Source organism: Triticum dicoccoides, chromosome 3B (genome assembly GCF_002162155.2).
Source record: "Triticum dicoccoides isolate Atlit2015 ecotype Zavitan chromosome 3B, WEW_v2.0, whole genome shotgun sequence".
Classification (NCBI taxonomy): Eukaryota; Viridiplantae; Streptophyta; class Magnoliopsida; order Poales; family Poaceae; genus Triticum; species Triticum dicoccoides.
In genome coordinates this window covers 749,824,680-749,833,951 of record NC_041385.1, presented here as the reverse complement: position 1 = coordinate 749,833,951, position 9,272 = coordinate 749,824,680, and positions in this window count along the sequence as shown.

The window sequence follows — 9,272 nt, the reverse complement described above, 5'->3', positions numbered from 1 at the left end:
CCAGCCCGGCATTGGCTTAACAGCTTGCCAGCAGAGTCAATTGGGAGTTGGGAAGACCTGGAAGCTGCATTCCTCGATAACTTCCAAGGCACGTATGTGCGACCACCAGACGCTGATGACCTAAGCCACATAATTCAGCAGCCAGACGAATCGGCCAGACAATTCTGGACACGGTTCTTAACCAAGAAAAACCAAATCGTCGACTGTCCGGATGTGGAGGCCCTCGCGGCCTTTAAGCATAATATCCGCGACGAGTGGCTTGCCCGGCACCTAGGACAGGAAAAGCCGAAATACATGGGAGCCCTCACATCACTTATGACCCGCTTCTGCGCGGGTGAGGACAGCTGGCTAGCACGCAGCAACAACCTCAGCAAAAATTCTGGCAGTCCGGACATCAAGGACAGTAGTGGCAGGTCACGTCGTAACAAAAACAAACACCGCATTAACGGCGACAATAGTGAGGATACGGCAGTCAATGCCGGATTCAGAGGCTCTAAACCCGGTCAGCGGAAAAAGCCATTCAAAAGAACTACTCCGGGTCCGTCCAATTTGGACCGAATACTCGACTGCTTGTGCCAGATACACGGCACCCCCGAAAAGCCAGCTAACCACACCAATAGGGACTGTTGGGTATTCAAGCAGGCAGGCAAGTTAATTGCCGAAAACAATGACAAGGGGCTGCATAGCGATGATGAGGAAGAGACCCGACCGCCGAACAATAGAGGACAGAAGGGTTTCCCCCCACAGGTGCGGACGGTGAACATGATATACGCAACGCACATACCCAAAAGGGAGCGGAAGCGTGCGCTAAGGGATGTATACGCGATGGAGCCAGTTGCCCCAAAGTTCAATCCATGGTCCTCCTGCCCGATCACTTTTGACCGAAGGGACCACCCCACCAGCATCCGCCACGGCGGATTCGTCGCATTGGTTTTAGACCCAATCGTCGACGGTTTTCACCTCACCAGAGTCCTGATGGATGGCGGCAGCAGCCTGAACCTGCTTTATCAGGATACAGTGCGCAAAATGGGCATAGACCCCTCAAGGATTAAACCAACCAAGACAACCTTTAAAGGCGTCATACCAGGTGTAGAAGCCAATTGTACAGGCTCAGTTACACTGGAAGTGGTCTTCGGATCCCCGGATAACTTCCGAAGCGAGGAGTTAATCTTTGACATAGTTCCGTTCCGCAGCGGCTATCATGCCCTGCTCGGACGTACCGCGTTTGCAAAGTTCAACGCGGTGCCGCACTACGCATACCTCAAGCTCAAGATGCCAGGCCCTCGAGGAGTCATCACGGTCAACGGAAACACTGAACGTTCTCTCTGCACGGAGGAACATACAGCGGCTCTCGCGGTAGAAGTACAATGCAACCTCTTAAGGCAATTCTCGAGTTCGGCCGTTAAGCGACCGGACACAGCTAAGCGCGCCTGGAGTAACATACAACAAGACCACCTGGCACGTTCCGAGCATGTGTAGCAGTGCGGCCCCAACCCCAGCCCCTATAAAACATCAAGACAGGTCCCCCGCGTACACCATTACGCTCTGAAGATACCATGGGCATGGGGAGAGGGGCACGACCACGATAGGCCCAGACTACGCCTCAACCACACCAGGGGCTCTCAAGTGTGTCGTTCTTTTTTCTTTTCTTTTTCCTTTTTTACCCACAGGACTCCATTCGTCAGAGGCCCTATCCGGCAGCAGACCTGCCGAACTCACGATGCAATAGCCAGGGAAGGATAAAGGCTACAACGAATATCCAGGTGGTCTCCATTACGAGCATTAAATCTGTTTTACGCACCATTCGGCAGCCTACCCCTGGAGGGGGACATGTTTAACAGTCCCATCCCTTGCTTACCGCACCATTTGTATCGTTCTGCACTTACAGCAGTCTTTCTTGAATAAACAATGCAACACCTTTTTGCTTATAATTGCATTTCTTTTTATACATATGTTCATTTACGGCATGTTGCATCCGTACACTTTGGTACGGCTAAAATACACCAGGGGCTTATGTTTCCCGCATCATGGTGTGATAAGTCCAAACACTTTCACAAGTGCGGCACCCCGAACTTATAGCACTATATGCATCGGCTCCGAATCATGTCTTGGGTCAGTAGTTGGGTTTGCCCGGCTCCCATGTTTTGGTACCTTACGTTCCGTTGCATCGGCTAAGGTAGCACTGGGAGAACCACTGCGATTGCGCCCCAGTTGAGCTGGGTTAATGCCTTAGTGGAGAAAGCTAAAACTGACCGTCATGATGAGGCGAGAGCCGGTCGCTGTTCGAGAGGTTTTTTGCGAGTCCTTAAAGACTTATGCCACTTAGAGCCAGGAGCCGGATCTTGTCCGGCCCAGGCGTGGATAGCGCCCCAAATTCGGCCTTCCGAAGACTAGGGGCTTCGCCGAAATTTAAAATTATAGAATTCTATGGCTAAGTGAGAGTGTTCAAGCATTATAAGTCCGGTTGCCTTGTTCGCTGTGTTGAGCGCCTCCCTAGATGGACCCAAAAATGGGAACAAGAGTGCTCAAGTTTATCCCGAACACCCCAGCACTCGTGGCATGGGGGCTGGAGCCGACGACTTGCCATCTCTCAGATTTGATAAACAGCCGCACAGAAGGTAATATTTTAAATTAACAAGCATTGCTTAGCGCATATGAACTAAGTTTTCAGCGCACAGGATAACAAAATGCGAGTCTACTCAAAAATTACATCTTTGGAGCACTCACCCGCAATAGTGCGGGCGCCCTTCAGCACACTCTTATAATACATCTCGGGCGTGCGATGCTCCTTGCCCTCTGGTGGCGGGTCTGTCACGAGCTTCTGGGCATCCAACTTGCCCCAGTGCACCTTTGCGCGGGCAAGGGCCCGACAGGCACCTTCAATACAGGCGGAGTGCTTGATGACTTCAACCAACGAGCACGCATCCACCAGCCGCCGCACCAGGCCAAAGTAGCTCCCAGGCATGGCCTCCTTAGGCCACAGCCGAACTATGAGGCCCTTCATGGCCTGTTCGGCCGCCTTGTGGAGCTCGACCAGCTGCTTCAGCTGGTCGCTAAGGGGCACCGGATGTCCGGCCTCAGCATACTAAGACCAGAAGACCTTCTCCGTCGAGCTCCCCTCCTCGGCCCGGTAGAATGCGGCAGCATCGGACACGCTGCGAGGAAGATCTGGGAATGCTCCTGGAGAGCTCCGAATTCGGGTAAGCAACAAGTAATTAACACTCACATGCTTACTTTGCATGAAAAATTCCTTACCCGCTGCTATTTTCTTCACCGCCTCGATCTCCTAGAGGGCCTTGTAGGCTTCGGCCTTAGTGGCTTTGGCACTCTCAAGAGCCATTGCAAGCTCAGACTCTCGAGTCTTCGAGTCACGCTCCAGGCTCTCATGTTTTTTCACGAGATCCTGGAGCTCTTGCTGTACCTCCGCCACCCGCGCCTCCTGCTTCTCTCGCTCGAAGCGTTCCGCGGCCGCATTACGTTCGGCCGCGGACACCGCCTCCTTCAGGGTCGCCACCTTGCTAGTGGACCCTACAATACCCACGTTATCCTTGTCATTCTTTTTGCAACCAAAATCCTTTTTGGTAAGGTACAATTTTAATAAGGTGTTACTCACCTTCCTTGTCCTCGAGCTGCTTCTTGGCATGGCCGAGCTCGTTCTCGGACCGCTCGAGGCTTTCCTTCAAAGTATTGACCTCCGCAGTCAGTGCGGCAGAGGTCAGCAACGCAGTTTGCAATCCCATATTGACATATTTTTATGACTCCTGCGTATTTCTTCTTAAGATCCTCAGTCCGGCTTTTCTTTCCAAACACTGAACCGAGCATCCGGGGCTACTGTCTGTGCGGTACTATTTTACATATATCAAAATTCTTACCTCAAAGCCTGTTAGAAGGCTGCTGCAGGCTTCGGTCAGCCCGCTTTTGGCGAGCTGAACCTTCTGAATCACCGCACTCATAACAGTGCGGTGTTCCTCTTCAATGGAGGCGCCATTGAGCACCTCCAGCAAGTTATCCGGCGCCTCCGGTTGGACGGAGGCTACCGGCGTCACGGTCTTGCCCTTCTTACGAAGGGGTCGCCCGCCGGACTCCGGAGCCACTGTGGGTTCCGGGGCCGAGTCCGGTGCAAAGTCCGGGAGGTTGTCCTGCGACACCTCCGGGGCCTCCTCCTCCTGGAGGGTCCCTTCCTGGGATCCCACCTCGGCATTGTCCGCATCACGGGGGGTGGAGGCAGTCGGAAGAGAGTCCATATCCGACGCACCTAAGGACCCGCTCGACGAAGCGGGAAGATCATCCTTGGGCGGACTGCAGGGTTGTATGCGGCATTAGAAAGACATTATGTGGCGAAAAGGAAAAACCTTGAAGTTATTCGGGAGTCCGGATACTTACGATCTTGCCAGGGGCTTGGCCCTTGGAGGTCAGTCCTCGTCGTTGTCACTGGCGTTGGCAGAACAGTCCGGGGGAAGAGTTTTTCCCTTCTTGGACCCTTCGGCCTCCCTTGTTGGGGAGGCCTTCCTTTTCTTCCCTCCCCCCGCTGGGGGAGATGCTTACTTCTTCTCCTCCTCGCCTTGGTGGGAGGAGTCGGCCTCGGATTCATCATCCGATAGCACCTGAAAACGGGAACTCTTCCGAGTCCCCGTGGCCTTCTTCTTGGCCTTCTTCTCCGGCACCACGTCGGGTGCCGGAGCCAGCAGCCCCGTTAGGCGGGCGTCCGCTGGGTCCTCTGGTAATGGGGCCGGACAGATAGTCCGTTCGGCCTTCGCCAGCCAGTCCTGTCAAAGGTAAAGGGAGTTTAGATCCCGCATAGAGTCAAACTATGGAGAACAAGTGACAAAATCACTTACCTCGTCAGCTGGATGCTACGAGCGGAATGCGCGATCTTCGGTAACGGATACGGGAGCCTCGGCGCCCTTGAACAGCACCTTCCAAACATCTTCGTACGTAGTGTCGAAGAGCCCGCTCAGGGTCTGGTGCTGCGCCGGATCGAACTCCCACATGTTGAAACCCCGTCGTTGGCACGGGAGAATCCGGCGGATGAGCATGACCTGGACTACATTGACAAGCTTGAGCTTCTTGTCCACCAGCTTTTGGATATAGGCTTGGAGTCCGGTCAGCTCCTCTGAATCGCCCCATATCCGACCACTCTCTTTCCAGGAGGTGAGCCGTGTAGGGATGCCGGATCTGAATTCGGGGGCCGCTGCCCAATCAGGGTCACGCGGCTCGGTGATGTAGAACCACCCCAATTGCCACCCCCTAATGGTTTCCACGAAAGTGCCCTCCAGCCACGTAACGTGGGACATCCTGCCCACCATGGCACCTCCGCACTCCGCTTGGCTGCCCTTCACAACCTTCGGCTTGACACTAAAGGTCTTGAGCCACAAGCCGAAGTGGGGCTGGATGCAGAGGAAGGCCTCGCACATGACGATAAACGCCGAGATGTTGAGGATGAAATTCGGGGCTAGATCATGGAAATCCAGGCCGTAGTAGAACATGAGTCCCCGGACAAAGGGATGAAGTGGGAAGCCCAGTCCACGGAGGAAATGGGGAAGAAATACTACCCTCTCATGGGGCCTGGGGGTGGGGATGAGCTCTCCCTTGTCGGGGAGCCGATACGCGATGTTGCTGGACAAATATCCGGCGTTGCGCAGCTTCTGGATCTGCTCCTCCGTGACGGAGGAGGCCATCCACTTGCCTCCTACTCCGGACGTAGTTGGAGAAGGTTGAGGTGAGAAGTGCGGACTTGGGTGCTAGAGCTCGAGTTCGCGGAGATGGATAAGCAAAGGAGGAAGAAGGCGCAGGTAAAAAGGTTGGATCTTTATCCCCGTATATGGGCGGACAAAAACATGTGTCCCCACCATCCTGGTAAAACTTGCTTATCTCCCAAGCGTCACAATCAATGGCGCGGTTGGGTTACCCACGTCTGTATTGATGGGAATCCCGGAATAAGGGGAACATGATCTCTGCTTCGACAAGACGTGCCAAGGAAATCGCTTCGCTAAACGCGCTGAGGTGGAACAATAAAAACAATTTGAGTAAAGGCTTGGTAGTGGTGTGACGTCACGCCACAAAATACTCAGCAGATTGAACTTGTGTAATATTATTCTCTCTACGGTGGTACGTGGAATTTATTTTTGCAGAGCCGGACATTGTCCTGGTGTTCACAATCTTCTATAAATTATTCGAAGGAAGAACCCGCCTTGCAATGCCGAAGACAACATGCGCGCCGGACTCGTCGTCATTGAAGCCTGGTTCAGGGGCTACTGAGGGAGTTCCGGACTAGGGGGTGTCTGGATAGATGAACTATCATCATCGGCCGGACTCCAAGACTATGAAGATACAAGATTGAAGACTTCGTCCCGTGTCCGGATGGGACTTTCCTTGGCGTGGAAGGCAAGCTTGGCGATACGGATATGGAGATCTCCTACCATTGTAACCGACTTTGTGTAACCCTAGCCCTCTCCGGTGTCTATATAAACCGGATGGCTTTAGTACATAGGACGAACAACAATCATACCATAGGCTAGCTTCTAGGGTTTAGCCTCCTTGATCTCGTGGTAGATCCACTCTTGTAACACACATCATCAATATTAATCAAGCAGGACGTAGGGTTTTACCTCCATAAAGAGGGCCCAAACCTGGGTAAAACATCGTGTCCCTTGTCTCCTGTTACCATCCGCCTAGATGCACAGTTCGGGACCCCCTACCCGAGATCCACCGGATTTGACACCGACACTAGGGTTGTATGAATATGAGTATGCAGCAAACCGAATGTTGTTCGGAGTCCCGGATGAGATCCCGGACGTCACGAGGAGTTCCGGAATGGTCCGGAGGTAAAGAAAACTATATAGGAAGTGCTGTTTCGGCCATCGGGAAAGCTTCGGGGTCACCCGGTATTGTACCGGGACCACTGGAAGGGTCCCGAGGGTCCACCGAGTGGGGGCACCTATCCCGGAGGGGCCCGTGGGCTGAAGTGGGAGGGGAACCAGCCCCTAGTGGGCTGGTGCGCCCCCCTTGGCCCCCCCTGCGCCTAGGGTTGGAAACCCTAGGTGGGGGGGCGCACCACTTGCCTTGGGGGGCACTCCACCCCCCTTGGCCGCCGCCCCCCTGGGAGATTGGATCTCCAGGGCCGGTGCCCCCCCCCGGGGGCCTATATAAAGGAGGGGGGACGGAGGGCATCCGCACCCAAGTATTGGCACCTCCCTCCCCCTGCTACACCACGTCCTCCTCCCGCAGCAGCTTGGTGAAGCCCTGCCGGAGTTCTGCTGCATCCACCACCACGTCGTCGTGCTACTGGATCATCATCAACATCTCCTTGCCCCTTGCTGGATCAAGAAGGAGGAGACGTCATCCGCTCCGTACGTGTGTTGAATGCGGAGGTGTTGTCCGTTCGGCACTTGGTCATCGGTGATTTGAATCACGGCGAGTACGACTCCATCGTCACCGTTCTCTTGAACGCTTCCGCACGCGATCTACAAGTGGTATGTAGATGCAATCTCTCTCCCTTGACTTGTTGCTTAGATGAACTCATAGATGGATCTTGGTGAAACCGTAGGAAAAAATTTTATTTTCTGCAACGTTCCCCAACAGTGGCATCATGAGCTAGGTCTATGCGTAGTTCTCTATTGCACGAGTAGAACACAAATTTGTTGTGGGCGTAGATCTTGTCAACTTGCTTGCCACTACTAGTCTTTTCTTGCTTCAGCGGTATTGTGGGATGAAGCGGCCCAGACCGACCTTACACGTACGCTTACGTGAGACAGGTTCCACTGACTGACATGCACTAGTTGCATAAGGTGGCTAGCGGGTGTCTGTCTCTCCCACTTTAGTTGGAGCGGATTCGACGAAAAGGGTCCTTATGAAGGGTAAATAGAAGTTGACAAAATAACGTTGTGTTTATTCGTAGGTAAGAAAACGTTCTTGCTAGAACCCAATTGCAGCCACGTAAAAGATGCAACAACAATTAGAGGACGTCTAACTTGTTTTTGCAGCAATTGTCATGTGCTGTGATATGGCCAGAAGTTGTGATGAATGATGAATGATATATTGTGATGTATGAGATCATGTTCTTGTAATAGGAATCACGACTTGCATGTCGATGAGTTTGACAACCGGCAGGAGCCATAGGAGTTGTCTTTATTTTTTGTATGACCAGCGTGTCATTGAAGAACGCCATGTAAATTACTTTACTTTATTGCTAAACGCGTTAGCCATAGAAGTACAAGTAGTCGTTGGCGTGACAACTTGATGAAGACACAATGATGGAGGTCATGATGATGGAGATCATGGTGTCATGCCGGTGACGAAGATGATCATGGAGCACCGAAGATGGAGATCAAAGGAGCTATATGATATTGGCCATATCATGTCACTACTATATAATTGCATGTGATGTTTATTATGTTTTATGCATCTTGTTTACTTATAACGGCGGTAGTAAATAAGATGATCCCTTATAATAATTTCAAGAAAGTGTTCCCCCTAACTGTGCACCATTGCTAAAGTTCGTCGTTTCGAAGCACCACGTGATGATCGGGTGTGATAGATCCTTACATTCACATACAACGGGTGTAAGACAGATTTACACATGCAGAACACTTAGGGTTAACTTGACGAGCCTAGCATGTAGAGACATGGCCTCGGAACACAAGAGACCGAAAGGTCGAACATGAGTCGTATGGAAGATACGATCAACATGGAGATGTTCACCGATGATGACTAGTCCGTCTCACGTGATGATCGGACACGGCCTAGTCGACTCGGATCGTGTAACACTTAGATGACTAGAGGGATGTCAAATCTGAGTGGGAGTTCATTAAATAATTTGATTAGATGAACTTAATTATCATGAACTTAGTCCAAAAAACTTTTGCAAAATATGTCTTGTAGATCAAATGGCCAACGCTCATGTCAACATGAACTTCAACGCGTTCCTAGAGAAAACCAAGCTGAAAGATGATGGCAGCAACTATTCGGACAGGGTCCAGAACCTGAGGATCATCCTCATAGCAGCCAAGAAAGCATATGTCCTAGATGAACCGCTAGGTGAAGCACCCATCCCAGAGAACCAAGACGTTATGAACGTTTAGCAGTCACGTGCTGATGATTACTCCCTCATTCAGTGCGGCATGCTTTACAGCTTAGAACCGGGGCTCCAAAAGCGTTTTGAGAAACACGGAGCATATGAGATGTTCGAGGAGCTGAAAATGGTTTTCCAAGCTCATGCCCGGGTCGAGAGATATGAAGTCTCCGACAAGTTCTATAGTTGTAAGATGGAGGAA